This window comes from Gopherus flavomarginatus, chromosome 4 (assembly GCF_025201925.1).
Source record: "Gopherus flavomarginatus isolate rGopFla2 chromosome 4, rGopFla2.mat.asm, whole genome shotgun sequence".
Lineage (NCBI taxonomy): Eukaryota > Metazoa > Chordata > Testudines > Testudinidae > Gopherus > Gopherus flavomarginatus.
In genome coordinates, this window is record NC_066620.1 from 16,125,086 (window position 1) to 16,151,385 (window position 26,300).

General features: G+C 42.2%; 1 protein-coding gene across 1 annotated transcript in view; it reads right to left on the reverse strand.

Annotated features, from left to right (window-relative positions):
* The window catches only part of PELI1 (pellino E3 ubiquitin protein ligase 1), a 58,343-nt gene extending 32,648 nt beyond the window's left edge, over positions 1 to 25,695 (reverse strand). Inside the window, exon 1 of the mRNA XM_050952189.1 lies at positions 25,659 to 25,695. The gene's annotated coding sequence lies outside the window, so the exon portion shown is untranslated. The remainder of the gene's footprint in view (positions 1 to 25,658) is intronic.
* Positions 25,696 to 26,300: the final 605 nt, after the last annotated feature.

Genomic DNA, 26,300 nt, shown 5'->3' on the forward strand with positions numbered 1-26,300 from the left:
AAACATAAGAAAAAAAATATTAAATTACCAAACAGTAGCAAGAAAATCTTAATAGATGATTCTAACCTTAAATTATATTATACACTCAGGACAAAAATCCAGTCTTGTTTTCTGATGCATTGAGACTCAGTAATGTAGAGTTGGTTCCCACTCCCCTAATGCTTTAGTGCAGTCAAGCTTAAACAATTCAAATTTTTGAATATTTTCAAACTTTTCTGCAGTAACAGCCACTTAGAATGAAAAATGAGCACAACAAATACTGTCTACATAGGGTGCAAATCTTCTAGCATCAAACAGCTATGAGAATGGAATCCAGTTCTGAAAACTAAATATGAATTTTTCATATTTAGTTACATACACAGTTACATACAACTTTTTGTGCACTTTTACAACTGAATTTAGGGTTTCAAGTGGGAATTGACAATCCATGTTTTTCTTATACTGTGAACTTTTACTCAGAGATGCCAAGTGAAGTGACCAGCCACTCAAATGACACACAGGGCCCCAATTATACCAGGCCATATCCCAGCTAGGATCTCACGCATCCAACAACGATTCCCTGTGCAATTCATCCTCCAGGCCATCAGTGGTGCAGTGATGTCTGCCAAGTAGACAGCTGATTCTCTTGCTGCTCCCCATTCACTTGCTGCTCCCCGTTCACTTGCAGCCAGAACCCAAGAGGCAGCAACCAAGTGAGGAGACAGCACTGGCCCTACTCAGGATCCCCCTTCACCCATATACAGATCAGACATCAGTCCTCCATCTCCAATTACAGTCAATGCTAGAAAAAAAAAATCACGGTTACCTTCCACATGCAATTCAAGCCACCAAACCACTAAGGCACAAATCCAGACTTATCCCAGAAATGTATGGGACAGCTGATAAAAAACACCCAAACATTCCATGACCAGATATTCCAGGTTCCCCACCAACCATCCATGGAGACCAGGTCCCTGTGTTTGTGTAGTTGGTGGGAAGGCCTCTCCAGATGCTTTCCTGTTTTCAAAGGTTTGTTTACCGTTACTGACTGAAGAGTACTCATTTCTTTTACAGTGGAATAATGCAATCATCAAAAGTGAGTATTTTTTGTTCCAACAAAATTACGTTTTTTCTTTTTTAAATAATCATGTTCTCAAAATCCACTAATCTCATTGTTGTCTTCATGGATATGTGGGTGGGGAGAGCAAGTCAGAAAATGCTTACTGCAGAATGTTAAGATGGAGGGACATTTTAGGCAACAGTACACTATGATGTTCAGGTCCACTGTATTAGAGCACTCTTTTCCTAATGAGCCCAAATGAGGGCCAAATTCTGCTCCCATTACCAATGTCAATATAAAGCATTACACTGCATAAATCCAAAATGAGAACAGAATTTGGCCCTTAGTATTTTCAAACAGCCATTTAACATCAGGATTTTTCTCTTTGAAAAATAATGTAAGTCCCTACTCAGTCCATTGAGCTCACTGGGAGTTTCGCCTTAGTGAAGATTCCAAGATTTGACCTAGACGCCAGTAAATTTTAAGAACTCTGAGCTTGAATTCAGTTCTTTTCATGAGAACAGCTGATCATGTTGCAAATGTAGTCCCAGTGAAGAACCTAACGCAAACAGGTTTGTCCAAATGCTTCCTCCACCTCACCTTGGCCCTCAGAATAAAAAAAAAAAAAAGTGTTGCAGTGATCAAATAAATACCTTTTTCAAACATCTAATACATGACACTTCACACCACCATAGGTTACAAATTATGTTACCCACAGAAAGTTTTCAGGTGTGGCACTAGTGAATAGTTAAACTTGGAAGAATTTGATTTTTAAATTGGTAAATATTGGTCAGCATCAACTTCACCATACACACAAACTGCAAAAATATTTCCATCTATAACAATAATAATCAATATACACAGATAGAAAAATATGGCTTGAGAACTGAGTTTGATTTAAGGATATTTACTTAATATTGTGTGACAAGTGATGTTGACATTTGTATTAACGGTTATAAAGCTTTAACTTTTTTAATCTTAGAGTCTACTGTCTTTAAATAATTGTAGTTTGACACCCCCCACCACCATAATTGTACACAACCGTGAAAGTTTTCATAGATAAAAATAGAAAAAATGCTTAAACTATAAATCCATATTATCCATCAAAATTATAAAAAATAAAAATCAAATTCTTATCTTATTCTGCCACGCCTAAAGATAGTTCACTAGGCTATTGGTCCACTGAGACATGATTTAAGTCACAAGGTGGCTAAATCTGACAGCCCTGATGGATATCCACTTGTATCATAAAAAGTGAGGCCAAGGCATATTACAGATTAGGAGTGCAGTTTATCAGCAGAGATGCGTGATGAAGTTTGTGGAGCACTTGTCAACACTACATCTGGCCCAGTGATGTTAAAATATTGGTAGCACAACGGATTGCTGCCACTATTTCCCTCTTTGCTGGTGATAGAGCTCAGTGTCCTAGAGAGACTTTTGCTGGGGGAAGGGGGTTGCCAATGACTGGGAAATCTATACATTCCCCTCACCAAGGACCAGACAAAACCACTAGGCAAACATTAAGGTGCTTTGACAGACACGATTACACTATGCTTCTGAAAACTGCACTAAGTATAAATTGATAGAACAGCAGGGTTTCCAAGCTGTATACCTGGAAAGGCTGAGGAGTAGATCTTGTAGGAGTTTGGGGGAGGTTTCTCCTCCTAGGAATTAATTCTTTAAAAAAGTCAGTCTGATCCACTCCAAGGACAAGAAACACGCCCTTGAGGAATACATTTTGATAAACCACCTCTGTCAGGGATAATTTAGCATCATTGCTGGTTGAATGATATGTAAATTGAAATGAAAACATTTCTAAACATGAACAGCTGTTGCATCTTTATTCACTACTCACAAACATTTGTGCAAAACTGTTCGCAAAATGCCTACTTTTATGAAAACTAATATTCACTCATAAAAACATAAGAACTGCCACACTAGCTCAGACCAATAAACCATCTAACCCGGTATCCTGTCTTCTGACAGTGGCCAATGCTAGGTGCTTGAGAAGGAATGAATAGAACGGGACAATTATCAAGTGATCCATCCCATCATCCACTCCCAGCTTCTGCCACTCAGAACTATGGACAACCAGATCATGGGGCTGACCATCTTGGCTAATAGTCATTGATGAACCTATCCTCCATGAACATATCTAATAATTATTTGTAAGTTACACTTTCACAATAAAGAGATTGCACTATAGGACTTGTATGAGGTGAACTGAAAAATACAATTTCTTTTATCATGTTTATGGAACAAATATTTGTAATCGAAAATATAAAGTGAACACTGTACACTTCGTATTCTGTGTTGTAACTGAAATCAATAAAATTTCAAAATGTAGAAAAACATCCACAAATATTTAATACATTTCAACTGATACTCCATTGCTTAACAGCGCAATCAATTCGGATTAATGTTTTAGTTAATAATGTGAATTAACTGTGATTAATCAAAAGCCTTAAATAAGTTTGGTTTTTTTTTTTTTTAAATGAGTGCAGTACAGCACATTTAAATTATGGCATGGGGAAAAAAAATATAAGGAGTAAGAACCACTCATACTGAGACCTAGCCTACACACAGTGTTTGCAGTGCTAAAAACAAATTTGGCTAGAATGATTTTTTTTTCTTAAATGGTATAGTTATAGTGGTATAACTATGTTGTTGATGTAGTTATCCTGATACAAACTCCCTTATACTGGTGTAGTTTATTCCCCTTCCTGTATGGGGAATAAACGTTACTGATAAACACATTCTGCTTTACCTATACCAGGAACCTTGTTGTAGACAAAGCCTTCATTGCAAGCAATTTGACTATAATGGCAGGCATTTTCAGGTTTGCAAATCCTTCCACCTCACCTCCTCTCAAAAATGGTTTGGGGGGCGGGCAGGTTATGTTCCAAGTACCGTAACTAAATTAGAGCATGATATATATTGCCCTGTACTTTTTTGAACAAAGCGGCAACAACTAGAGCAATTTCCAGACATACCACTAACTCAGAAAACTCACTCTGGTTTAAAAACAGTGGCTCTCAAAGCAGTGGTCTATGGAACAATACTGGCCCACTGAGCTGCTTCTGTTACAGGGGAAAAGGAACAGTCAGGTCCGCAAACAGGATGCTTCCTGATACTGAGAGTCCAGTCCAGGATTCCTGTTTTCCCCAAAAGCTTTTAAAAATCAAAACAAACCCATAGCACCTCTCTGCATGCTGTCTGGTGCTCCTGTCTTCGTTGCTTTTCTTCTGTGTATATTGCAACATAAAGAAGACACAAACTGCAGAGGTAGAAAATAAACTGGAGTAGAACTAAACTGTTGAGTGATCCAGAGAGATTAGAGCAGTGGAGACTGCAGGTTACCAGGGGAACTGCAGTACTGTAAACACAGTCACAGTAAAACAAGTTTATCTTCCTTCTGTTTGGCCTTCAGACCGCGCAAACATTATTTTTTGTTCATAAACAGGTTTTATAGTGGCCACAAGAAAGGTGTGGGCATCAGTATAGGATTAGGTAAGGAGATCCTCCACAAAGGGCCTATGTTTAGGAAGTGATCCACAGCGTGGAAGAAGCTGTAGAACAGAGTTGTCCGCTCGGGTATGAAATAAATCATTAATCATGTTTCATTTAATGCCCAGTATGAGATTTGGTGCTAGTAGTAACCCTTGAGGCCAAATTTGGTCTTAGTTACACCGGTGCAAATTGGAGTAACTAGATTGAAGTTAATGGCATTCCATGGTTGTAAATCTGAAGTAAAAGGGATCAAAATGAAGGCCTTTTTTACAGAATTGGCAAACCCAAGGCTTCAAACAAAAAAACACAAACAATCCTTCCCCCCATAAATCTGGCCCCACACAACCATGTGACTGTCTTAAATCAGGACCAGACTCCAAAAGAGAAACTGCTGAACTTCAGTTCATTTGCAAATTTGACACCATCAGCTCAGGATTAAACAAAGACTGTGAATGGCTAGCCAACTACAAAAACAGTTTCTCCTCCCTAGGTGTTCACAACTCAGCTGCTAGAAGAGGGCCTCATCCTCCCTGATTGAACTAACTTTGTTATCTCTAGACTGATTCCTGCCTTCCTATTTATACTTGCCTCTGGAAATTTCCACCACATGCATCTGATGAAGAGGGTATTCACCTACGAAAGCTTATGCTCCAATACTTCTGTTAGTCTATAAAGTGCCATAGGACTCTTTGTCGCTCTTAAATCATAATCATTGGATTATTTCATATCCAACTTTAGTACTTGAAAGGTAGCGTATAAACATTCTAACTGAGATGCACAAAGGCTTAGTTCCAAAACTAGTTCCCATTGACATAAATCCACTTCCTCAAGAGGTGGTAGCTATGTCAGCCACCGACATAGCACTGTCCACACCGGTGCTTAGGTCGGTGTAATTCATGTTCCTCATGGGCGCGGCTTAGTCACACCTCTGAGGTTACACCAAAGTAAGTGGTTGTGTAGACCTGGCCACAGACTGAGCCTTACCAAAGCAAATACAGCTACAGATAGATGAATATAAAGAGGCAATTAAAATTAAATTTTAAAGTCCCCATTCATTCCACAGCTGATAGAAATCAAGGATCACAAATAAGGCCTCTTTGGGAACTAGATGTAATGTGGAATCATTTTACTACCAGTAAAGCACAGAATAATTTAAAACAGTTAATATGTTGCCAAGATCACATCCTTACATAGAACCTCAGCCTTTTGGAATAGTTATTTGTTATCGTGTTTCCAAAGATGTGAATGTAGCTCTGGCACACACTGAAAATGTTCCATAAAAGAGTTTATTGACACCCTATAAAAGTTAACTAAGGCAGAAATGCTGCAATGAAATTTCCCTTTTTCTGGGGCTTTTCAATGGATTTGGCATACTTTATTTAACTGAATAATATAATTAAAGCCATTGTTAAAAAGCAAACTACATCTCATTATTGCTGGACTAGCCATGGAACCAGTTGGAGAAGGAGCATTTCTTGGTGGAGTAATGTAGTGGAGTGCTGAGGGTTTTTTGGACTTACTGTTATGAAAACCAGACCTGAGGGGTTTGAAGACCATGTGATCAGCCGGTGATGGGTCTATGTTTGTAGGGATACTGTCCAATAAATTCTCAAGTAAAAGCATATTGGACTAAGGAGTGTGTGTTACAGGTCAAGTTCTCTCCTTACCCCTCTTGCAACCTCACTGAGCCAAACTGATATAATTCTGAAGTTAATTTCTATGAATTCAATGGAATTAAGCGACTAAGGCCTGGTCTACAGTGGAGGGGTGGGGATGGAAATCAATCTAAGATACGCAACTTCAGGTACGAGAATAGCGTAGCTGAAGTCGACGCAGCTTAGTTCAACTTAGAATCACATACTTTGCATCCTCATGTTGTGGGATCGACGGCCGCCGCTCCCCCGTCAACTTTGCTTCCGCCTCTTGCCAAGCTGGAGTTCAGCTGTCGACGGGACAGCAATCAGGGATCCATTTATTGTGTCTACACGATCCGGCAGGTAGTGTAGACATACCTTAAGTGAGATCACTGTCTGGCCACTTGACTTCAGGGAGGTTGCACAGGGACAGATTTGGGCAATCCATATAATTTAACTAACCGCTGTGGTTTAGGATAAGGCAAACACTTTAGAAATAATTATAGTGCAACCACAGAGGATTCTCTGATGTCAGTTCTCACTATTTTATTTTGTTCAAAAAGACTTAGAAACCAGAGGGCTGCATATTTTGCAACAACATTTCAAGGCATAAGGTTCACAGACAGTTGTACAACATGTGTCAATTAAGGAGCAATTTAAGACTAAAAGTTAAAAAAAATACAAATTTAAAAACAATCCAATGTGTTACATACCTGCACATCCCCCTCCCGCCCCAAGGCTAATAGGGAAAAACTCCAACAATGATAAAGATTATTATTAGAGCGGATGGTTTTCAGAATTCATCTGAATCACTCCTATGGACCCGATCAGCTCTAGTCCACTGATATTTAAAATAAACCACTATCAACAAAAACATGTTTCCAAAATTGTGTCCCAAAACAGATTTTCAGCCCTAGATGAAGAGATCAAATACAATGGGCATGATTCTTCTCTCACTTTCATTAATATTAATCAAGTGTAAAAAAGTAGTTCAAGAGAACTACTGACGATATCCCTTTCCATTAACTTGGTGCCAAAAATAAACTTTAAATAATGCACTAAAAGGATTTTTACCTCCCTAACCTGACCTCCGACCCATTGATTTCCATGTTTCTCCTAGGGTAGCTGATGAGCCTTACGCTGATCACACTAACATTTCAACAGTTTCAGACTAATGAAATCAGAATTGGGTCTGATGTCACTACCTGGTCTCCTCACCAACTTTTCAGTGGTTTCCCTAGGTTTCAGGAGACAAAACTGACCTGTAACTCTTAACCTGAGAGGTATCTGAAATTCAATCTACTCCTGTTTTCCAGTAGGTCCAAAGCCTCTCAGCCTCCCCAAACCCTGGGTGGGTGAACTTCTCCACAAGAGTTGGTGATGAAATCCTATCGTCCCCTCCAAGATGGAGCAGTTGGAATGCTCAATAGTTGCAGTAGCCTCTGCGTATTAGCATGTGGTCAGTGGAACCAGACTGTCACTGATTCATTGGTCCACCCACCAAGCCACCCCCCTCAGAGCTGCCACTGAAGGAGAAGACATGAAGCACAGCTCCACACCGTGCACAGTGCAACCCTCCATATCTGGGATTCGGAAACAACACGCTGCAGAAGGGCAGAAACAACTCTGCTGCCATGTGAGCTCTGCATGCCCACAGAATGGGAGGGAGAAGGGTTTGGAACATAACTAAATCCTTCCAGTACTGAAAACAACTCCACTCATCTTCAGTGCCTGAGCCGTGTACTCCAACACAGGCTCTGCCACCTTACCCTCGTCCCTATAAAGCACAGGAAGATACCCCACCATTCCCAGTGAGCCCCTGGCCTCTCATTTATAGCCAAATTTGCAAAGCCTCCAGTTATGCCACCCTAAGGAGGCATCTCTGTACCCAGCCTGTGCTCCTGACATTACCTCACCTTCCTTTTATCGGCTGTGCCTGAGCTTTAGGCAGAACCTGGGTCACGTTGAGAGCACAGCCCTGAGGGTGTTCTAGAAACAGGGAGGTGGGGCCATTTAGCAGAGAAATTTATAGTTAGGCATAAAACTCCACCCTTCATAATTCTCATGAAGCATCTTATTACAGTATCATTTATCCAGGCTCACTGGTGTACATATAGCTTTACAGACAAGCTCATTGCTCCAGTCCTGCAAGCCCTTACTTAGATGAGCAGTCCTTACTCACACAAGGACTGACTTAAGTCAGAATACTCACACCAGCAGGAAGTGGCAGGATCAGGTCCTAAATGTACCAAAGAAAGCAGAGAAAGGATGCAATATGCAACAAAGAGAACATGGAAGGTACACATGACACTTGTTTTGTTCGTCCCACATCATTTTACTTGTTTGATCAATTAATGTTTAATTACAGTTGACCTAAATTAAACTATTATCTGGAAAGGCATAAGGGTAGGGGATGGAACATGAATTGGGAAAAGTGAGGTCTGCAGAAGCGTCTTAAGGGGGACAGCCATATTAAAAATAATGGGCGACAGCATGTATTGAGTTCTTACTAGACAACTCATTCATTTCAATAGGAACTTGAGGTAAAAAACCAGCTTGAGTATCTCTGATCTCATGTCATTGTACATACCAGATACCCTGCATAGTGAGTAAAAGAGGGTGAACGGAGAGTTCCAGCCATAACTAAGTTTCTTGGACTTTGAAGGATAGTATCTTAAGTTTTTGCATTTATAAGTAAAAGCCAGATTCTAATACCCTTCTTTACCCTGAGCAATGGGACTACTCGTGGAGTAAGAGCCTACTCTTGAGTAAGGATAGCAAAATCTGGCCCACCATATTTAACTGGATCACTGTGAACCAAATTCTGATTTCAGCTGCATTGATGTAAAACCAGAGAAACCCAGGGCACAATTTGGCCCTGCCCTATTACTTGGACATTACCAAAAACATGGTAAGTTCTTTACATGCTGATCCTTCTCCAAGGAGCTTATTTTGTGCAAGAGCAAAGAATGATGGAGAGAAGGTAAAGGGACAGTGAAAGCAAAGGATTGGGTTAAAAAAAGGACCACACTGACTAAAGTTGTTGTGTTCCTACCATGATGGTTCCACTAGGGTAATTTTCTGTCATCTGCATGTCTCTTATTGCTTCCTTCTTTGACTGACATGGGTTATGGTTTGTGGGCTTTAAAAAAGAAGTGACTCTTTAGGAGTGATTTGAATAATGAGAAAAGGGAGTCTGGTAGACTGGAGCCAAGTTTCACACGTAGGGTGGCAAAACCACCACGTAACCTCAACTTCCACAGTGGAATTAAGGACGCAGATTAGGCCCATGACCAACTGGGATTTTAGTTCCCTCTTGGGAGGCTCTCAGATACCACAGCAAATGGAGCAGTTATAAGCAAACAGATGGGATAGAGGGGATGCGAAGGCAGGCATCACTGGCAGAGCAAGGAGGTCAGAGGGATATGGAAAGAAATGAAAGTAAAGAGGCAGAGGAGGCAGAGAGTCACAGGACTTGAAGGCAAGGGCAAGAAGTCTGAACCTAATATGGCTGGCAAAGGGGATCCACTGCACAGTCAAGCAGTGTAGGAGATTTAGGTGGCAGTCCATTATCAAAGCACGAAGGAGGGCAGCAGAGGGTTGTCAGTCCTATTCAGCAGAGTATGCTTCCCCTTTTCATCTTTTGGGTAGATCAGCAGGGGGGGGGTATTCCACTTGCAGGTACACTGTATGCTTTATAGAAGCTGCTGTATTATACTAGCTTTCTAAGTTTAAAGGAATAAACTTTAATGATACTTCCCCTGGCTTCCCCATTTAGTTCTCCCCGCTCACCGTCCTTCCATACAGGACTATAATATTTGCCCAGCATTAAGTATGGGTAAAGACCGCAGGTAATAAGGCAATACAAATACATGTAGATCTAACACTTATACTGGTATACAAATGATACCATCTCAGTTAAAGTCCTAGGAGGTAACTGAAAGACTTGTTGCCAACAGAGTTGTAGGAGTGCATTTAATCAGAGAGAATTGTTCCTAATATGTACTTGGACAGCAGTTAACTGGTGATCTTGGATGAATACTATAACGTCTATCACATGAAACTAAAAACCTGAATGAAGAAAAAGATTAAAAGTGTGGGTGCTAGCTGACATGTTATAGCACCACACACTGCTAGGCTGCATGGGAATGTAAACTCACTATGTCCAAAAACAATGTGACTGGAGACTGCACTTCCACTTGGATCTAGGGTACGTGACTGACACCCCATCTGCTTTGGGAAAATGGTGTGTTGCTGATGAAAAATGTGAACTATAGGTCTCCTCTATTGCGGAGTTCAGTTTAGTTGTTAGCGTAGACAGGAGAAAGTAATTTTCAACACCATGTCAGGAAGCACTGTTATGCCCTTCCACTCTATCAGCTAAACAGAACCACCAGTTGAGATTACCCCCAGCTAGGGGTGCCTGTTGTTCAAAACTGTGAGCAAGGAGCTGTTCTCTTAAGTGTAGATGGGGCCTAAGATTTCCCAAAATCAAAGGCTGACTGACTGTCTACAGCTGCACTATTCCAATAAAAACACAACAGACTGAAAATAAACTCTTCATTTTGGTACTTAGTTTGTCTTTTCCAACATGGTGTATGCTTTGTGTTCGATCAATATTCTAGTACAGTGGTATTCTACAACTCAAATGCTCAGTTATCCAAAATAATTCAACTGACTAAACAGTTAGAACACGCTAACAATTTACAAACAGACTTCTGGAACTTCCAAACCCTGCCATAAAATGATTGCCAATCCTAATAATGCTGGGTAACTCAGTCCACTCTACTCCAGTTTCCACAATAAGTAGTAGGTTTTCAAAGATGGGAAATAGTGGCATGTTAAAGTTTCACACGTGAAAGTGCAACAAAATTACTACAATTAAGATATTGTCAGCAGAATCAACAGCCTAATGCTTTTGCAAGGCCATGCGAGAGATCCAGGTTCAATACACAGGCCTGACAGAAGCTTGGCACACAACGGAAATATGACAGCATCAACGTGCTGGACAACTGGGGTGGGAATGAATGCTGGTCACATGGAAAGCATCCCTTCTTGTGTAGTAGTAACGCTTATACATTCTATAAACTGCAACTGTGACAGTAGTGTTACCACACATATTTGAGTTGGTCTGACATTATAGAGGAGCTGATAGTGCCCCCAAGGACTATGGCCGGCGGACAAGCACTTGCTGAAATGCCACCAAGAAGCGTCAACATCAAGAGGCGTCTCCGCTGAAATGCTGCCGCTTTTTAGTGGCGGCGCCTCTTGATGACGACGCTTTTCGGCAGATGCTTGTCCGCCAGCCAGTATGTGGGCGCACATAGATGCCCTGGCGGGTGCCATGGTACCTGCGTGCACCGTGTTGGGGACCCTGCCCAAGGCCTTGTCTATTCAACTTTTGTTCAAATTTAACCATTAATTAAATCAGTGCAACTTTTGTCTTTAGATAAGGTCTTATACCTAGCTTGCTCAACACTTTCCATTATAACCAATCCGCAAACAAAAACAAAAAATAAAAAATTTCAGGGGAGAAGTTTTCCATTCTTGGCAGGGAAATAGTGCCTTTTCTTTGTACTATGAAATTCTGTTCAGGTTTGACAGAGATAGTGATTCTTAACAGTCTCTATTTCCCTCTCTCTCTTTGTGCGACCATAAATCTGACATTTCCAATTTTTAATTGCTTGACTTTGCAATCAAATATTTTTAACATTTTAAAGTCCAAAACCAAAATGTATGCAGGTAACACATAGTGCAAGGACATAAATATTCTATTGCATTATTTGAGAAATAATATGTAATTATAAACCTTGCTGTCAAGTCTGCATACAAGGGGAAAGAGTCAAGGCTGTGCCTGTAAACTTAACTCTAATTTACTTTTACTTGCTTCATTGTACAAATATAAATATTCTATTAGCAGTTTAACAAGTAACAAAGTAAAGAACTTAGCTAAAAGACTCTGTCAGATGCATACCAAGATTAATACGTAGTTTACCTGAAGCGTTAAGGTGTTAAAATTAAACAAACAAAACAGATGCTCAAGTACTGCAGTAAACTAAAATCTTGAATTCAGTTTCTAGGTTACAGCAGTGGAATCGCAATGTTCTCTTAGAATCACAGAACCATAGGGTTAGAAGGAACAAGCAAGGGTCATCTAGTCTAACTCCCAGTCAAAATGCAGAATTTGCTGCATCTTATACCTACCTATCTCCGAGAACTGGAAGGGACCTTGAAAGGTCATTGTGTCCAGCACCCTGCATTCACTAGCAGGACCAAGTACTGATTTTGCCCCAGATCCCTAGGTGGCCCCCTCAAGGATTCAACTCACAACCCTGGGTTTAGCAGGCCAATGCTCAAACCACTGAGCTATCTCTCCCCCTTGACTCTTAGTCTGCCGTCCACAGATTTCAGACATATGCTATAAGCTTTTCCATATGCTAATTATTCTGTTAAAATTTTGCCATGCTCAGGATAACTAGATGCTCTGAAGGAAATCTCAATTTAGGACAGGGGCAGGCCTGAGGGCCACATCGGGTTTCTGAAATTGAATGGAGGACCGGTTAGGGAAGGCTGTGCCTCCCCAAACGGCAGGCCCAGCCCAGGCCCTGCCCCCTATCCGACCTCCCCTGCTTCTTACCGCCTGATAGCCCACCCAGGACACCTGCCCCATCCAACCACCCCTTCTCCCTGTCTCCTGACCGCCCCGGAACCTCTGCTCCTGATTGCCCCCTGCACCCCATCCAATACCCTCTCTCCTTCCTGACTGCCCCCATTCAATCCTCCTGTTCCCACCCTCTGACTGCCCTGACCCCTATCCACACCTCCATCCCGTGATCACTACCCCAAACTCCCCTGCCCTCTATTCAACCCCCGCCCCCTTACTGCGCTGCCTGGAGCACTGGTGGCTGGCAGCGCTACAGCCACACCACCTAAAGTGCCAGGACAGGCAGGGGCTCGCAGACTCGCCGCTCAGAGCATTGCTCCGGTGGTGCAGTGAGCTGAGGCGGAACAGCAGGGGAGAGGCCGGGAGCTAGCCTCCCAGGCCAGGAGTTCAGCGGCTGGGCAGGAGGGGCCTATGGGTCGGATGTGGCCCGCAGGCTGTAGTTTGCCCACTTCTGATTTAGGAGATGGAAGGGAAAGAGGGAAGCAGCAAACAATCATTTTCAGCCTACTCAGTTCTGAAACCTTGCAACAGCAATTCTGTTTTTTAGGGGGACAAATAACTTCTGGAAATTATTTGGAAGCTAATAATTGTGAAAATTGGTCTAAGCTGAATCTGTTCACTAACATTAACAAACCTGTCATAGTAGGACCTTTTTCTAGGCTGCTAAACCCAGGGTTGTGAGCTCAACCTTTGAGGGGGCCATTTAGGGATCTGGGGCAAAAATCTGTCTGGAGATTGGTCCTGCTTTCAGGATCTCCTGAGGTCCCTTCCAACCTGATATTCTATGATTCTATGGTACACTGTAACAACTTTTGGGGGCCAAATTGCAATCTTTCTCCTGCCAATACAGTCCCATGCCCTTTAATTGGAATAACTAGTGTTAATAAGGCCTGTAGGATCCTCAGGCCTGTGGCCACCACTGCACTGAGAAACTGAACTGCCTCCTCTTTGAAGGCTTGCTCATAGGAGATGCTGTGCACCCTCATTTTCCATCAGTGAGAGTTGAGGGTGCACATCAGCTCTGAGTACATGAAAGTGGGTATTGCTGCACTGAGGGATCATTGTAAAATGGGGTCAAGTTAGAGCCACTTCTCCCCACAGCCCCACCAGACCTGGAACTGTGGAGGGGAGATCCCCTGCCCCTGGGGGCACTAGGAGCCAGGTGGCATCCCCACTTCCCCCAGCCACATGGCCTCCGGAATGAAACTGTGGGGATGAACTGGTCAGAGACTACAACTGGCAGTAGCAGCTGGAGAAGCAGGGACCAGTAGTCACGGAGGATGACTGCAGTTCTCACTCAGAACATATCACCTCTGGCACTGACTGGCTGTCTAGGGAAGGGCAGCAGGATTGGAAAAACCTTTGGCTGCCCATCCAGCTTATCTCCTCCCATTATTATCTCTGTTCACTCCACTTGTATGTGCTATCTCTTTCTCCTGTCTATCTAGATTGCAAGCTCTTTGGGGCAGGGGCTCTCATTATACATTTGTACAGTGCATGAATGTACCACCCCAGAGCCCCGTTCTTGGTTCTCTCCTAGGCACTACCATATCATAAACAAAAATAATGAAAAAAGGGGTCAGATTAAGGAATCAGAATGGTCCCTCAAGATTTTCAGAATGCAGGATAGCTGAGGGGCTTATGTCTTCAGGACTATAAATAAAATAATTCACTGTGTTCATTTAACTTTACAAATTGAGATGCAGGTAATTTGGTGCCCAATCCTGCAGCTATTACTTACAGGAGTAGTTCCACTGCCTTCTTGGAGCAAGTCACATGAGTAAGGGCTGACAGAACATTCCCAAAGTCTTCCAAGGAAAGACTATTTAAAATGATAGTAGTTGGGATGTAGGAATTCTAAGAAAAATCAATGTAAGCTGCAGAGTCTAAAATTAAAGGAGGTCTGGTTTTGATGCTTCCAGTACATGCAGTATGTTTCTGGCATAAATCCAGTGGAACATGAAGTACTTGTGGATAATGTCTGCCAAGAGCTAGAAATATAGCACTTAGGCTTTGAAGAACAAATAGCATCTCTGTTTCCATTCAATGCACTTTAAAAAAAATTAAATCAAGGTGATCCTTCTGAGGGCAAGACTGCATTGGAACTAATTGGTATGCTTCAGTAAATGCTGTAATGAATACATGCTGATTGGAAGGGAATTTTATAATCCATTCCCCTAGTGACAAAGTTTATATATACAGATGTTAAACTTCACTGCATTACAAATGAAGTTTCCCTCCCAATGTCAACTCCATACTCAACAGAAGCTCAGTGCCTACCTCTAGTTTGCACTCCCACTTACACAAATTCCACCCGTTGTTTAGTACTGCATATAAAAGAAAAACAGAGCAAACAAAGATAGTTGGAATGTAAGGATATATCTACATTGCCCATGTTGTGCCCAGCGCTGTGATGTGGGCAGTGCAGTCACTCTATATCGCCGGAGGAGAGTTCTCCCAGCAATAAAAAACCCCACCCCAAACAAGCAGCTTTATAAAGCTCTGTCCGTACTGGTGCTTTTCAGCGCTAAAACTTTTGTCGCTTAGACACCCGTGAACGACTAAAGTTTTAGCGCTGAAAGTGGCAGTATAGACACAGCCTAAGACACTCAATTAAAGTGCTTTATCAGTTCATATATCATGCTTCACGCATCTGTACCTCAGTTTACATACCTCAGTCCTGACCTAATCCCCAGCACAGACAATGCCATGGAAGAATTATTTTGTCGACCTAGCTACTGCCTCTCTGAGAGGTGGATTACTTACACTGATGGAAGAATTCTCCCATTGGCGTAGGTAGTATCTACTCCGAAGCATTAACAGTTCTAAATGTAGACCAGGGGTTGGCAGCCTTTCAGAAGTGGTGTGCCAAGTCTTCATTTATTCACTCTAATTTAAGGTTTCGAGTGCCAGTAATACATTTTAGAAGGTCTCTTTCTGTAAGTCTAATATATAACAAACTATTGTTGTATGTAAAGTAAATAAGGTTTTTAAAAATGTTTAAGAATCTTCATTTAAAATTAAATTATAATGCAGAGCCCCTCAGATCGATGGCCAGAACCCGGGCAGTCTGAGTGCCACTGAAAATCTGCTTGTATGCCGCCTTCGGCATGTGTGCCATAGGTTGCCTAGCCCTGCTGTAGACAAAACCTAAGTCATCACACAGCAAGGCAACCTAGTCACTCTGCACTGCAGTCTCCGCATCTGTAAGATGGAGATAAAAATATGTAGGGCTCAATGTGGCTTACACAGGAATCTGCTCCCAGAGAGTCAGAGTGGAGCATGTCCACACTCTCACGATGGCCAACGTAAGCTAGTGCAGGAAAATATCATGGCTACATCTCCTTTTGGGGTATCTTGTTCCCCAGGAGGTGCTAGAAGTGAGTAGACTCTGGGCTTCTCTACAGTCGAAACACTACAGGAGACAGCTGCAGCAGCACCACTGTAGCACTTCAGTGTACGCACTACCTAAGCTGACAGGACAGATTCTCCTATGGTCATAGGTAAACTACCTCCTCGACAAGTGGTAGCTAGGTTGATGTAAGAATTCTTCCATCAACCTAGCACTATCTACATTGGGAGGTTTGGCTGGCTTAGCTATATCACTCCGGGTGTGGATTTCACATCCTTTAACAATGTAGCTGGGGCAACCTAAGCTAGAAAGTTAGGCCAGGGCCTGCGATTGTACCTGGCCAGCGCGGGAGAGATGCAAGACAGGATGCTTTTTGAACCATCCCCTCTCCTTGGAAACCTAGACACAACCTGGCCCTTTAAGGCCATACAGTGTTAGTGTTCACATGACCTGTTGGAAAAATATTAGCTCTTTGCCTCTCCCTACCACACATGCACATCTTCTTCCCAGCCTCTCCTGGCTGTAAGAAAAGGCAAGGGTTAACTCTCCCTTCACCATCTTGGGATCAGATACCTATTTCTGCTGCTGTTCATAGAGAGACAGACAACTTAAATCAGTTCTCCTCTCCAAAACTCAAGATTTCAGTAACTGAAAGATCAAAGATATTATTTCTCTATTTTTACAGACCATTTCCCCTGTATAGTCAGGGGTTTCCCCTGCTGAATGTGTGGGTCTTTCCTATTTATAATATTTCCTTGCTGCTCTGAAAAATACAATTATGAAACTGCAAATATTGGCAGGAGGACTCAGAAACAGGTGCAGCAGGTAAAGTTACTTTTAAACACATTTACTGAAGCAGACCAGATTGTCTTCATGAAGTCCCTATAGTTTTCCCCAGCAACAGTGTGATGTTTACAAGAATCTACTCTGTTTTACATCTGCTACTCGGAAAGCTGTGGGCAGAAACTAGAGAAAGAAATGAGTGATCAGTTGTTTGTCTAGGATTTTATTATAGATTCGAACACATTGTGTAACTTGTTCTACCAGCTCCAGAATATAAAAAGAACAATTACATATGACAATGTGCTTACTTATACTAGCATGTTCAGAAACACGACACTGGGCATAAAACAATGTCATTATCCAATAAGCGTGAGCATTCAAATCGCATGATTGCTGAAATTATTATTCAGCAAGGAAGGGATGGAGGTAGGAAAAGGGTGAGGCTCCTATCTACATAGTTCAGATAAGCAAATCCATTCTTTCTGCAAGCCCATTTTATGGCAGCTCAAGAATTTGATCTCCTGTATGACCCATGCTGGAAGAAAAGGTAACATAAGACTTGTCAATGATATTTCATACCTACTTAAAAAAAAGGCTGAAAGTTCTTATCTTAGAAATATATGGAGAACGTTAAATTGCCGGCACTGTTTTTGCTGGAGGGCTTCTTGGAGGACCAGAGAATATCTGCTAGCCCTTCATTGAAGGAGCCTGGGTGAATCGTTAAAAAATGTATTTCCTCTCAGATGTATTTCAGAAATTTTATTTACAGGTATTAAAAAGATTTTAACTGGTTTGACTACTATACCTTTGTGTCTCAATTGCTTGGTTTTCCACCACTAGTGATGTAATAATCTCACTAGTTCTCCAATAATCCAATCCTCTCTCAAAAATTGAGTAGATAATACCTGTTATTTCTCAGGCAAAAAAGCAAGTTGAAAATAACTACGCTGGAAAAAGAAAGTCTTGGTGTGTGAGGTTCTCTTTATACTCTTATGAAGCAATAAAGGCGGAAAAGCACTTCAAATGTCACTTTACAGGTATATTTATTCAAGGTGGCACAGCAAGCATGAGCACATGTACTCTAGAGCTTTCACAAGAGGCTGAGATTCATTATTCCCTCTTAACCCACCCTTCATCCAAAACACAAAACTCCCTTAATTACACATCACTCATAGCAGAAAATGGGGTAGGTGCACGAGGCTGTCGTCTAGGATTGAGGCAAGGCTACCTACCACTCAATAAATTACAGAAGAAAGAATGCCAGACTACATTCATTTTCTGAGATAGGAAGACTACCTTCTAAGTCAATATGCAACCAACAAGTTTGGCCCAAGCAATAACGACACAGATTTGTGAAAGCTGTATGCATTTTGTGGTGTTTGCTTTCTAAAACTGCAGTTGAATTACAATGATGGTTGACACAGTAACACTAACGCAGAAGCAATGGCCCACTGGATATTGGATTCTGGTTTTACACATGGAAATGCAAGGCTTTTCTTCCATATGACAACAAATGCTGCAGATTTAAAAAATCTCATGTGGTTTTGGAAAACATAACAGTCTCTCCTCTAACTCAGAAACAAGTGTCAAGCCCTGACTTCCAAAAAAGGTATTGCGTAGTCCATTTAGAAAATGAACCAAAAATATACCTCATTTAAGTTAAGTAATGTTTATTGCACTAAACATGTACACTCCCACATTTAAAGTTACCTTTGATTATCCAATGAAATATAACAATGATCCAATCACAAAAACTTGAACTACTAGCTGCATTTCATTTTCTACCATGTTTAAGCATTCCTCAGAGTATTTAAAGCAGTTCAGGGAAAAAGCAAACTAATGCCAAATGAAGGAGAAGAAAAAAAAAGTTACAGCAATGATGGGAAACAGCAGAACTGACATATTTTTAGAATTAGCAGCTTATCCCAAGAGGTGCATAATAGAAGGAAAACAAGCTACAAGTTCTTTGAAAGGAAGTGAATTACTCTATAGTAAGCCACATGTGTGATGCATTTTAAAAAGATTCCTAACCACATACCAGACATTTAGTTTAGCTACATGAAGTGACAGTTCTGTTGTCATATTTTCCCAGTTGAACCTTGTGTTAAAACACTGTTAAAGCAATCCACATACTTCCATAAATGGCATATTGAAATGTAAAAACATTAGAAAAATGGAAAGGGTGTATTAAGGTAGCATTACTGATACAATAGAGTAGCAATCAATGTGCAGAGAGAATCTGAAAGTGCACTAACAGAAATAAAGCTCACGACCCTTCTTGGGACACTTCCTTGGAGGCCACTTCTTTTATAATTTAATATGATTTTTTTTTAAAATGCAGAGGATCTAAGTGAAGTGCTCAGACAAGTTTACAACTATATTGGCTACAGACCCACCATTTAAGTTGTTTAACACTGCTGATGACTAGGGCACTACCAAATTCATGGCCTTGAAAAACATGTCACAGACTGTGAAATCTGGTCTTCTGTACTCTTGCCCTATTCCACACAGATTTCACGGGGGAGATAGGTCTCTCTCAAACCGGGGGTCTGGACCCAAAGGGAGATTATGGGAGGATGGGAGGTCACAAATCTTTTGTAGGGGCATTGCAGTATTGCCACCCTTACTTCCGCGCTGCCTTAAGAGTTGGGTGGTCAGAGGGTGGCAGCTGCTGGCCAGGTACCCAGCTCTGAAGGCAGCACCATGCCAGCAGCAGTGGAGAAGGAATGGTGGCAATACTATACTATGCCATCCTTACTTCTGCGCAGCTGCTGGTGACAGATTTGCTTTCAGCAGCTGTCACTTTCTGGCTGCCCAATTATGAAGTCAGTGCTGCTGACACCAACAGTGCAGAAACAAGGGTGGCAATACTGCAACTCCCCTACAGTAACTTTGTGAACCCCAGAACCCCCTTTTGGGTCAGGACTCCTACACAGTTATAACACCATGAAATTTCAGATTTAAGTAGCTAGAATCATGACATTTACTATTTTTAAAATTCTATGACCATGAAATTGACCAAAATGGATCACAAATTTGGTAGAGGCCTACTGACCACCAATGAACACAGTGATCAGTGATTCAGGGTGGAGAAAAAACAGTCACAGATGGTGCAAATCAACAGAGAGGTGTGATGTAAACACAAGATCTAGAGTTTCTGGTTCCTTAAATTCTAATAATGGTTCTGGCACCAATTTAATGATTGGCCTGAGGTAAAGCACTGAAAGCCTATACCAGTCCCCCTCACATTAATGGGGAAGCACATTCTGATTTTAACGGATGCAATACTAGGCCCCTATTCTTTGTGCCTCAGTTTCAACTCCCCTTCACGTGTAAAATGGGGGTGCCTATCCTAGCTCAAGGGAAGGGGGGGGATTTTTAATGTTTGTAAAGCATTCTGAAGATGAACAAAGTGATACATGATTGCAAAAGTATACCTGAAAGACTAATGGCTAAATATGTCCAAGTGGGAGAATTAGTGCGTAAGGGAGACTATAATCATTTACAGTGAACAGCTTAAAGGGACAAGTTTGATTAGGAAGGATCATTATAGATTAATAGATTTTAAGGCCAGAAGGGATCATTATGATCATCTGGTCTGACCTCCTGAATAACACAGGCCATAGAATTTCACCCAGCAATTCCTATATCAAAGTCATACCACCCTGTGGTTGAGCTAGACCAGGAGTCCCCAACGCGTGCGCCCGCTTACTGGCTGGCGGATGAGCGTCTGCTGAAATGCCACCGAGAAGCTGCGTCATCCAGAGACGTTGCCGCCAAAATGATGCCGATTTTCAGTGGTATTTCAGCAGCAATGCCTCTGGGTGACTCTGCTTGTCGGCGGCGATGCCTATTGACGTTGCTGCTTGTCTGCGGAATTTCGGTGGATACTCATCTGCCACGTGGTCCTAGAGAATATCATTTTAGAAAGACGCTCAATCTTGATTTAAAGACTTCCCTAGGTAAACTGTCCCAATAGTCCATTACCTTCACTATTAAGAATTTGCTCCTCAATTCTAGCTTGAATTTATCAAGCTTCAGACACTGGATTTTGTTATGCCTTCGTTTGCTAGGTTAAATAGCTCTCTACTATCAGAAATGTCAGTACTAACAGACCATGATCAAGTCACCTCTTAACCCTCTCTTTGATAAGATGAAGGTTTATGTGATTAATGAATTACAGGCCTAAATATTAGTACTCGGACAAAACACAACTTGGCTGATATTGCTGAACTGCCAATATGCAGAGGGGCATACCAAGAGTCTCATCGGACTCTATGGGATGCATAACTGAAATCTGCTGCAGCCTGCTCCACTAGAGAGCAGAGGGGGAGCGTTTGTGGTTCATCTCAGATAGCTGGCCACATGCTAGATATTGACATGGGATCAGAGATTACAGGTGTGTTTGTAAACCATGCCCTTGAGAAGGGTATCACATCACTACACCTCATTGTGAGGCTGGGGTGCACCATTCCCACTGAGAGCAAGGGCCTGATTTGGCTGTGCACTACTGGAGGTCACACAGAAAAATGCTGGGTTGTAAAAGAGATTACTATTTTTCCCCACAACAGTTCTATCAAAAGTGTGGTAGGACTTTATAAAGCCAGCAAGACAGTGACTCCTAAATACTCTCTTCCTCACAGGCCAATCATATTCAGATTTGAGACAAGTGAAGCAGAAGGGAAGATGTCTAGAATGTAGGTGGCATATGTCTCTCTACCAGTGGGATCCATCAGAGCATACAGACTTTTTGAAAGAGATTTACTATACATTTAATTATTTTCAAGTTATATTTAACATGTTCTTTTCTGAATCTGCCAGGGGTTCATTCAAGACCATCATTTTTCTATGTTGGAACATAGGATTCTTACTGCGTTTGAAGTGAAAAATGCAACAGGCCAAGATTCAGTTCTTTTATAATTACATTTGAAGTTTTTTAATGTTATTCTGGGCATGTCATAAAAGAGTTTTAGTTTCATCAGGAATTTCCAGTAAAAAACAAAAACACAAAGGTAGAATAAAAACACAAGATGGTATGATTTCTGAATGCTTCATTACTAGCTGTATGTTAAACTAGAAACACTGTTTTAAAGCAGTTTGTGCCGATGAATTATGTCAGGTCTATTGGAAGAATGTTAGAGAAATCTAAGATATCAATAAATTTTGTTTTGTGGTGGAATGAAAACATGAGAGTGGTGTGTGTATTTGCCAATTTCCTGTCCCTCTCCCTCCTCCTCGCAACTACTTCAGAATCTAATATCATTAAGGAGAAGGGTAGTGGCAGCACAGAGGAGAAGAAACAGAAGGAGCATATGGTTCAAGTCTGCATGATGCTGAGCACTCTCAACTCTGACTTTGATGTGAGTTGTGGGTGCTTGGAATCTCTTAGGATTAGGCCCTTAAGAGTTTTTTGCATCTGTCTTACCTCCCTCACCGTTACTCTGTCTACCCAGATACACTGTAAGTACCAAATCAAGGGTGCAACACCAATTTTAGTGAAACTAATGGCCTCTGGTTGCAGCGTGCAATATACTCACATATCCTCTGACAAGTAAATTGAAATGAAACAAACTATATCAGATGGAAACATGCTCACTTTGTTCCACTTAAACTGGCTCAGCAGTATTTAGCAGTGCTTGACCTAGTTCCTACACCAACTCTTCACTGTCATTTCCTTAGACAGCTTGTCAATGCAGTTGTGAATCTAGAGATTAAGGAATGAAAGTTTGGAAACAATCTGGGCTCTCTCTGTTAAAAGTTCAGACTGTAGATGGTATTGTGATCTAAGCAATAAGGTACGCAGTGCCAGAGTAGCCTCTTTGTACAAACAGCACAGTACTTCATAATAGCTGATGTGTTGCAAAAGGCTTCAGCCTTGAAGCAACTGCTGAATACTACTTTACTGCACTCTGAAATGAATGTCTGGATTTTGATTTTTGACACTGCCCCTAACTAGAGAAATCAATGTCAACTTTCCATCCCATTTTTCAATCAATAAAGAGATCAGTATCTGCAAACAGCTTTAGGGCTAGTCTATGCTACCAGGTTAGGTCAATGTATGCTGCCTTGTGTCAACCTAACTGTGGAAGTGTCTTCCCTTAAATTTGGCTCCCACCAATTTAGTAACACTGCCTCCCTGAGCGGCGTATGGTCACGGTCAGTGTAATTAGGTTGATGCAGACGTAGACTGACACTGCGTTGATTACATCAACTGTTAACTGGCTTTCAGAAGCTGTCCCACAATACCTCTCACCAACAATACAATCGATACAAGTGCTCCTGGTGAGGACACATACCACCAAAACAAGAAGCCCCCACACAAGCGATTTAGTAACCAATGTAAGTTAAGTTGACATAATTTTGTAGTTTAGACATGGCCTTTATTTTCAAACTAGCTTACTTCTTGTATTCCACGATTCTTTTTAAACAAGGCTTTTTGCTTCTTTTATAGAAAAACTATTAGGACTTGATTTACTACTCACAAAAGGGAGATACAAATATTGCTGGTCTGAGGCAGATGCTGTGCTCAGTTGTCCTACACAACTGTACCTCAACCGTGACATTAAACAGTCCTGTTTTCAGTTTTGGGCTTCTTGACAGGAGAAGCAAACAACACTGATGCTGAATTCTACAATGGTTTCCTAATATACTGAAATCAGGATGAGGAGAAGACTAAACAAACTCATTTTCATTTGGAACCTCAGTAATTATTTTTGAACTCTGATCTCAGAGGTAAAATGCTAGTGCAATTCAGAGTCCAAAGCCAGAAGGGACCATTGTGATCATCTAATTTAACCTCCCGTATAACACAGGCGACAGAACTTCCCTGAAGTAATTCCTAAACCATTGACTTGCAGTTAAAGTATTCGAGTCTAGGAGGTGCAGCATGAGGAAGATATCAAATCAAGTTATATCCCCCCATTAAGCACTTCCCAAAAAACAGTAACAATACTTTATGTCCTCTAAAATAAAATTAGTTTAAAAACTAGCGCATAAAGACTAAGTCTCTTTGCTAACTAATTCTAGATTATTAAAATTCATTAACAACCATATTATATGCTTTCGTCAAGAATATCTAGCGATTTTAAATGTCCAACTTGAGAGCCTCAAAGAGGCTTGATTTTCAGATTGAGTACTCAGCAATTTTTGAAAATCGGACCTTTTAAAAAGACATCTTATGTTTGGCACCCAAAAATTGGGACAATCACAATCACTAGTCACATTTACAAACAAAACTACATTTTTTAAAAAAAATTCTTAACCACGTTCTACTGCTCAAAATAAATAATTCAGGAAACTTGCACAGGAAACCTTCAGTGTAGGTTACGCAAAACACATTTACAGCATACAAAGTGCTAGATCCAGTCATCGTAACAGGACATTACATCTTTCCTATTTTGCAACATTTTATGTTCACAAAAAAAAAACACCACTCAACCTTCACCCCACACCCCACCTTGCAAATTCAAGATGGGACGGGGGGGAAGAGGGGGAAATCATTTTGCTGAGTATGTTCAGGAACAACCTTTGCAGTTCAGTCTATTACCAACTAAAATTATAAAATTTTACAAAGTGGTAGATTTTAAACTGTCAGTCCAATCAATAAAACAAAAACAAATGCAAGGCCTTTGAAAGTAATGTGAAAAAACAAAGGACTTCTGTTAAACTACAGCGGTCATGTGTACATGCAAAGGGCTATGTGTAGCAGAGATCAAGATAACTGCATGTTTTGGGTCACATTTACTTAAAAGAAAGCTGAAAGTTATCAGTATAGAAGTATTGGACACTCTTCCTGTTAAGAGAGATTTTTGGGGTGGGGGATGAGAACAAATCACATCTGAAAACATAGCTGTTCTTCCTCTCTGCCATTTAAATTCCTCTCCTTTTTTATAACAGTGTCTCCCAGTTGTTATTTTACCTCTGCAAATACACTGCTTACCCCTGTAAAGAGTGTGGGGATATAGGCTGCACAATTTTGTTTCTTCTGGCAAACTAAAGCTGTGCTGGATCACAGATCCTTTGTAAACGAGCCACAACATACAGGAGAGGGGCACAGAAAAATAGGTCTGTACATTGTAATTCTAAGGAAGCTTAAAAATGGAAAGAACAGAATAAAAATGAAGCTTCCTTATCGGTTATGGGAGCTCTTCCCCAAGCAAACAGCGGCAACATATTTTGTCATAGAGGAAAATAAAGACCTACAGCTTAACACACGCAAACAAAATCCCCCTTTGTTTTGTTTTTACCCGCCTGCTCCCATGCCACTCCGCTAACCGAGTTCAAACAGGGATTTGTGCACAAGGAAATGAAGTCAGAGCTCAGGAGACGCAGCTTGTTTTGGGGACAAAAACTAACTGAAGTTTGAAAGGGATAAAACAAAACCAGGGGAGCCGGAGCCTTCTCAGCGGCACCCCATGACAAAGGGCCGTGCTCAGCGGCACACCCCGCTCGGCCGGGGAGGAGGGGGCTGCGCGTGGGGGCGGCTGGGGAATTTCCCCCGCGAGGACCGGCACGAACAGCACTACGCAGAGAGGCAGGTGTGGGCACAGACCCACGAGCCCGCCACCCTGCCAGGAGTGGGGGGCGCGGCCCGGGACAGCTGGGTGCACAGAGGGGATGTCTGCCCCGCCCGCCCGCCCGGGGGAGCAGGTACCGGCCCAGAGTCCCCACACTCACCCGGCCCGAACCAGCGGCGCCCACCGTCGCGATTCCTACAGGTCCAGACCGCCGGCGAGGAGAAGATCCGGGCTGGGGCGCGGAGCCCAGAGCGCCTCCCGCTCAGCCGGCAGCGATCGGGGAGCTCCCTTTGTGGCCGGGATCGCAGCGGGCGCGAGCTGCCAACCGCCAGCGAGCTTCCAACGCTCTGGGCCGGCGGCCGTGCTCGCAGCGGCTCCAACACCCCACGGGATGGGCGGGGCCAGGTGACCTCATCACTCCGCGCCATCGCACGAGGAATGATGGGAGTTGTAGTTCTTCCGCCCCGAGGGCGCTGGGTGATTAATTTGCCCTCACTGGGGGGTTGATTTTGCCAGCGGAGGTTCCCAGCCCTTTGGGCGGCGGGTGCAGGAGCTGCCGGACTCCAGCCCAGCAGCCTGGCTCCCCCCCTGGCCAGTGCCAGAGCTTCAGGAAAGGCTACAGAACAGGGCAACTCTGGGGTGATCCGTCCCGTCTTGCACTGCCCCCGCTGCTGGCAGTCAGAGGCTGCATGGGGCTGTGTCTCTCCCCATAACAGCTCTTGGTGGACCTGTCCTCTGTGAACTTAGCTCATTCTTTTCCCAATCCAGTTATACTTTTTGGCAATGACAAGCAGTGGAGGAT